The sequence below is a fragment of the Macaca fascicularis genome, chromosome 12 (genome assembly GCF_037993035.2).
Source record: "Macaca fascicularis isolate 582-1 chromosome 12, T2T-MFA8v1.1".
Taxonomy (NCBI): Eukaryota; Metazoa; Chordata; class Mammalia; order Primates; family Cercopithecidae; genus Macaca; species Macaca fascicularis.
This window is the reverse complement of record NC_088386.1, coordinates 2,081,298-2,088,186: the sequence shown is the minus strand read 5'-3', so window position 1 is coordinate 2,088,186 and position 6,889 is coordinate 2,081,298. Positions and strand designations below refer to the sequence as shown.

The 6,889-nt window shown below is 41.9% G+C and overlaps 1 pseudogene; it reads left to right on the top strand.

Moving 5' to 3' along the window:
• The first annotated feature begins 5,895 nt into the window (after nucleotides 1–5,895).
• On the top strand, nucleotides 5,896–6,689 carry LOC141408170 (peptidyl-prolyl cis-trans isomerase A pseudogene; annotated as a pseudogene).
• The last annotated feature ends 200 nt before the right edge of the window (nucleotides 6,690–6,889 follow it).

Here is a 6,889-nt window from a genome sequence, read left to right as displayed (position 1 = left end):
CAGTCCTTCTGCTATTCATCCTGGTGCCCAATTATTTAGCAGAGTTACCCTCACAGAATCAGAAATTCTAGGAGAAGGCAGGAAGAGGAAGGGAGAGAAGGAAAGCAGAAGGAAGAGGGGAACGGAGAGAAGGAAGGAGGGAGAAAGGAAGAAGGAAAGGAGAGAGAATGGGAGGAAGGAAAGGAGGAGACAGGGCTCCTGACTAAAATGCCTGATATTTCTGATTAGAGATGGCCTCAAATACCTGTGTGCTTAACCAGCCTGAAGACTCGCCCTAGAGCTGACAGGGAGGGCTGTCTCTGCGACCAGACGGGTTCTGGATTCCGCACTCACCTACCCGAAATGTGTATCAGTGGCTTATGAAGCCCTGCTTGCCAGGCCTATAGAGGGCTCAAAGCATGCAGCATTCGCTGCCCACTGGGTGACAGATGTTGCTCCAATATGGCCTGGAAGCCTACGATAAAAGGCAGAGTCTTGAAAGATGGACCTTGGGCCTGAAGTTGGATCTGCAGCACAAAATGAGAGATGAGGCTGGTTTTGGTGGTGGGTGATCCCATGAGATCAAATGCTAAACAAAGTAAGACCACGTTACTAAAGGTGTGGCAGGACAGTACCACCTGTCACTGATCAGATCACCTGCAGAAAGCAGGACTTTTGGTGGCTGAGAAGGATGGTGCCAAAACCCCCACAAATCTCCTGGTTCACAGCTATGGCTGAAGACAGTGTAGTTGTCTCCTCCGTGGTGCAAGGACACTTAGCACCAGCAAAGCGGGGCACACCTGACCACAAGCAGAGGGCAGCACAGCCAAGCTGGCCTGGGGGCCTGAGGTTGGCCAGCCCCCACCGGATCCAGAGGAATCCCTTCCAACCTGTAGCCCATGCCCACTGTGGTTCTCCCCTGGGCTCAGCAGAATCACTGTCACTCCTTGTCAGGGAGCTTCAACCTGCTCACCGAGAGCTGAATCCACAAACCTGAAACCCACAGATGTGAGAGCCTCCTGTCTTGCCACTTCATAAAAAAGCTGGCCAGCTGGGGTGCAGGGGAATAACCTACAGGCAGAGGCATAGCAACCTCCTTGGACAATGACGCAGATAAATAGCATTAGTTTCAGGATTTTTATTAGTAGGAAGCAAACAGCCTTTGAGGACAGCTCGGAACTCTGCTGAATATGCAGTATGGCATCACTAAGACTTTGTTCCCCGGGAAGGAAAGGTCAGGAGTGAAATGAAATATGTGTTTACTAGATAAAATATGGATAATATTTCCATGACTTTAGCTGTAGGCATGGCTGTACCACAATGCTGACTTCATCATTTCCAATAATTGGTAAAGAAACAGGAAAAATGGAAAAAAAAAAAAAAAGCAGGAAAAAGTTACCCGGAATACTAGAACCAGCTAGAACAGATACATAAATTGGAGGAGGAGCCAGTGCCGTTGCTTCTGGGATTCTCCATGATTGACAGTCATGGGCTGGATCTAGCCCAGTAAAGCAGCCAAAAGTGAATCAGGGACCTGAAGGGATATGAGCAGCTCATGGGTGAAGGACACGGGACTCTCTTGGTCTGTGAAGGGCAAATTATACATTTTTTTGTTTGTTTGTTTTTGAGACAGAGTTTTGCTCTTGTCACCCAGGCTGGAGTGCAGTGGCGCGATCTCAGCTCACTGCAACCTCCACCTCCCGGATTCAAGCGATTCTCCTGCCTCAGCCCCCCGAGTAGCTGGGATTACAGGTGCCTGCCACCATGCCTGGCTAATTTTTGTATTTTTAGTAGAGACGGGGTTTCTCCATGTTGGTCAGGCTGGTCTCAAACTCCTGACCTCAGGTGATCCACCCGCCTCGGCCTCCCAAAGTGCTGGGAGTACAGGTGTGAGCACTGCGCCCGGCCAAGTCGTACATTTTAAAGAGGATGGACAGGCAGATATGAGAGCCAGTCGTCTACCAGCTGGTGATGTTGAGCACACGCCGAGACACCACAGCTCCCTCAGTCACAGGAGCGTGCATGGCACTGGTCGGGCACCCATGACACTGTGCTATAGGAGAAATGAGGTTAAAAAAAAAAAGCAGGAATTCTGGAACGGTTCCTGAGAGCTGCCGTAAATCAGTCCTTCCATAAAGCAACAAAAGTACTCTCAAAAATTGTCCAAATAAACTTTCATAGAGCTCTGGAAATTAACCATGTTTGCAACAATTGAAAGAGAATTTATCTAGGAGAACACTGCACCTCAGTCAGAACAGTGGGGCTTGCGGCGACATAACCTGCCACACCTCATTCTGCTAGCCCAGCTCAGGGGGCCTGGAAAGCCTCACAGCCACGGTGCCTGTGAAAACCAGCAGCCGTGGAACCATCGGAAAGGGGGAAATTGTATTTGGAGTGTCTCAAAGAGTCCCATCCTCAGAGTTCTGTCACTAACTTGCCTGTCTCACAGGTCTGTGGAAAAATCCCATTCACAAGCCATTTCTCAAACCATGAATGACATGTGCTTAAATATCACAGCTGCCCGAGGCTGCAATGCCAGCTGGGGCAAATGAGATCCTGCCAAATCATTAAAAGGGAGACACAGGGAGCAAAAGGCCCAGCATTGGGCTGAGGATGAAGAGGATTGAGGAGCTCTGACATATTCCTGGGGTCCGGGAAGGGCTTCTGTGGGGGCGCTATGAGCATGCCCAGGGGACACCTGACCAACCCCTGGGCTCTCACCTGCAGCTACCCTTGAGGACCCGCACAGGCCGTTACAGACTGTCTTCATGTTGCCAGTGTGCCTCAGCAATCGCACAGGGTGCCTCCGCAGAGGGGCAAAGGCTTATCAGTTCAAGGGATTTAAGGACACCTCTGTTCAATTATTGCCTGACCACTAAGGTAACTGAGCAAAGAGTTCGCTGCTTGCACACTACAGAGAATTCAGACTCCACAGAATTAGTGCAGGAAAGTTACTTAATAAACAAACAGCATTAATAGAAACAAAACGAGAACAGCAGCAACAACAAACTGTTTTTTGGAGTGGGAGAGAGAGGGATCTGATCTCCAAAGCTGCCACCTTGCACTATCTAAAATGTCCCATTTTCAACAAAACTATATGAAACATACAAGGAAACAGGACAATATGGGCCACCAATGGGAATGGGGAGAGCAGTCAACAGATACTTTCTATTAGGATGCTGAGGTTTCTAAACAAAACAAAACAAAACAAAAAAAGCACTGAAATAAGCTATTACAACTATGGTCAGGAAACTGAAGGAAACCATGTGTAAACAATAGAATAAAAATATGACAATAGGCTCATCAAATAGAGATTATTAATGAAGAGAGATATTATAGAGATTATCAATGAATAGGGATATTATAATGAAATACTGAATACAAATTCTGGAATTGGAAAGTACAATAACTGAAATAAGATAATCATTAGAGGACCTCAACAACAGATGGAGCTGGAGAAGAAAGAATTGGTGAACTTGAAGATAGATCAAATGAGATTATACAATCTAAGGAAGAGAAAGAGAAAGAATGAAGAAGGGACAGAGTGTCAGAGACCTGTGGAACATCATCCACCAGGTGTGATACACATAATCAGAATCCCAGCAGGGGGGTGGATAGATAGGAGTGCAGAAAAAATATTTCAAGGAATAGTGGCCAGAATCTTTCTAATATAATGACAAATATTAATGGACGTGTCTAAAAAGCTCAATAACTCCAAGTAACATAAATTCAAGGAGATCCATATCCTAACACATCAAACCATCAAGAGAATCTTGAAAGAGAAAAAAGAGATCTCCTCATGGGCAAGGCTTCCTCAGTAAGATTAACAGCTGTCTCATCATCAAAAGACATGGCAGCTACAGGGAAGCAGGATGCCTTATTCAAAGTTCTGGGGAAATGAGACTATAAATCAATAATTCTCCATTGAGAAAATATATTTTCCAAAACAACAGGAAAAAAATTAAGACATCTGCAGATACACAAAAACACAATTTGTCACTAGCCCTACAAAGAAATACTAAAGGGAGTAATTCAGGCTACTTTGAAAGGATACTATAAAGTCACTCAAATGTCCACAAAGGACACAAGAGCACCAGCAAAATACCTACATTTTATGTGTAAATATAAAGAACAGCATAAATGTATTTTTCAGCTTTATTGAGGTATGATTTAAAACCAAAAATTGTGTACATTCAAGGTGTACAGTGTGATGTTTTGATAGATGTATACATTGTGAATTGCTTATCACAATCAAGCTAATCAGCACATCCACCACCTCACAGAGTTGTCTCTTCTGAGTGTGTAGTGAGAATCTACTCTCAGCAAATTTCAAGTAGACAATACATTATTATTAACTATAGTCACCCAGTTGTACATTATGCCTCCAGAACTTATTCATCTTATAACTACAAGTTTATGCCCTTTGACCAACATCTCCCCATTTCTACCACCCCCAGGCCCTGACAACACCATTCTATTCTATTACCATGAGTTCGACTTTTTCACGTAGAAGTGAGATCATGAAGTATCTGTCTTTCTGTGTCTGCTTTGTTTTAGTTAGCATAATATCCTCCATGTTTATCTGTGTTGTCACAAATGGCAGAATTTCTTTCCTTATTAAGGCTGAATAGAATGTATATTCCATACACATCACATGTGCTTTATCAATTCATCCATCAACTGATGCTTAGGCTGTTTCCCTATCTGGGCTATTGTGAATAGTGCTTCAATGAACTGGGGAGTGCAGACATCTCTTTGAGATCCTGATTTTATTTTGTTTGGATAAACACCCAAAAGTGAGATTCAAAATGCAGAAAATCCTCAACAAAATACTAGCAAACCAAGTTCAACAACACATTAAAAGGATCATACATCATGATCAGGTAGGATTTATCATTGGGATGCAAGGATAGTTTACCATAAGCAAATGAATAAATGCGATATATCAAATTAAAAGAATGTTAAAAAAAAAACTCTGTCTCAAAAAAAATTATATGATCATCTAAGATACAGAAAAATTTTTTGATGAAATTCAACATCCTTCCTGGATTAAAAAAAAAAAGCATTCAAAAAATTAGGTACAGAAAGAATATACTTCAACACAATAAAGGTCATATATCACAAGCCACATCTAACATCCTACTCTACAGTGAAAATCCAGCAGCTTTTCTTCTAAGGCCAGGAACAAGACAAAGATGTTAACTCTTGCCACTTCCATTCAACATATACTGGAAGTTCTAGCCAGAGCAATTGGACAAGAGAAAGAAATAAAAGTCATGCATGTCAGAAGAAAAGAAGTAAATGTATTTTTCTGTAATTCTTCTCCTGTTTGATATAAAAGACAGCAGTGTGAAGCAGTTATTAGAATGCTGTGTTGATTAATTTAGACTGCATAAAGATGTAATTGTAGAACAATAATAGCACTAAGTAGTAGAGAAGAAATGGAATCATTCAGGAGCAAAGTGTCCATACACGAGTGAATTAAGTTAGTATTAATTCAGGTTAGTTTGCTATAAATTAAGATGTTAATTGTAATATCCAGGGTGACCATTAAGACTAACTCAAAACTCATAATAAAGGAAACAAAAAGGAAATTGAAATGCTACACTAGAAAATTTTTACTTAAGACAAAAGAAGTCAGTAAGGCAGCAATGGAAAAACAAAGAAATAAGACACATAAAAAACACATAGCAAAATGACAAAAGTAAATTTTACCTTATCAGTAATGACATCAAATGCAAATTAATGAAACACCCTAATTAAAAAACAGTTTTACACAATGCATAAAAAATGAAAGCAATGTCTATGCATATTTTTTCTACAAGAGACACACTTTAGATTAACAGAAATAAACAGATTGAAAGTAAAAGCATGAGACGTAACGTAACATGCCAACAATAAGCAAAGAAAGTTGAAATGTCTATAATAACAACAGGCAAAATAGACTTCAACAAAAATGTTACTAAAGACTTTTTAGATGCCGCCGCTGCCAGTAGCCCTGTACTATCAGCCATGGTCAACCCCACCATGTTCTTCGACATTGCTGTTGACAGCAAGCCCTCGGGCCATGTCTCCTTCGAGCTGTTTGCAGACAAACTTCCAAAGACAGCAGAAAATTTTCGTGCTGTGAGCACTGGAGAGAAAGGATTTGGTTATAAGGGTTCCTGCTTTCACAGAATAATCCCAGGGTTTGTGTCAGAGTGGAGACTTCACGTGCCATAATGGCACTGGTGGCAAGTCCGTCTACGGGGAGAAATTTGATAAGAACCTCATTCTAAAGCACACAGGTCCTGGCATCTTGTCCATGGCAAATGCTGGACCCAACACAAATGGTTCCCATTTTTCCAACTGTACTGCCAAGAGTGAGTGGTTGGATGGCAAACATGTGGTCTTCGGCACGATGAAAGAAGGTATGAAGATTGTGGAGGCTATGGAGTGCTTTGGGTCCAGGAATGGCAAGACCAGCAAGGAGATCACCATTGCTGACTGTGGACAACTTGAATAAGTTTGACTTGTGTTTTATCTTCACCACAGATCATTCCTTCAGGAGCTCAGGAGAGCACTCCTCCACCCCATTTGCTCGCAGTATCCTAGAATCTTTGTGCTCTCACTGTAGTTCCCTTCGGGTTCCATGTTTTCCTTGTTCCCTCCCATGCCTAGCTGGATTGCAGAGTTAAGTTTATGATTATGAAATAAAAACTAAATAACAATTGTCAAAAAAAAATCAGTCAAGATTGATTGACTGAAGATCTAACAATTACAAATATATGTGCACTTAACAAATAGTACAATCCCAAAATACAAGAGAGAAAAACCTGACAGAATTGAAGAACGGCATGGACAATTTAACAACAGATGGAGACTCCAGTAATCCACTTTCAATAATAGCTATAATAACTAAACATAAGAT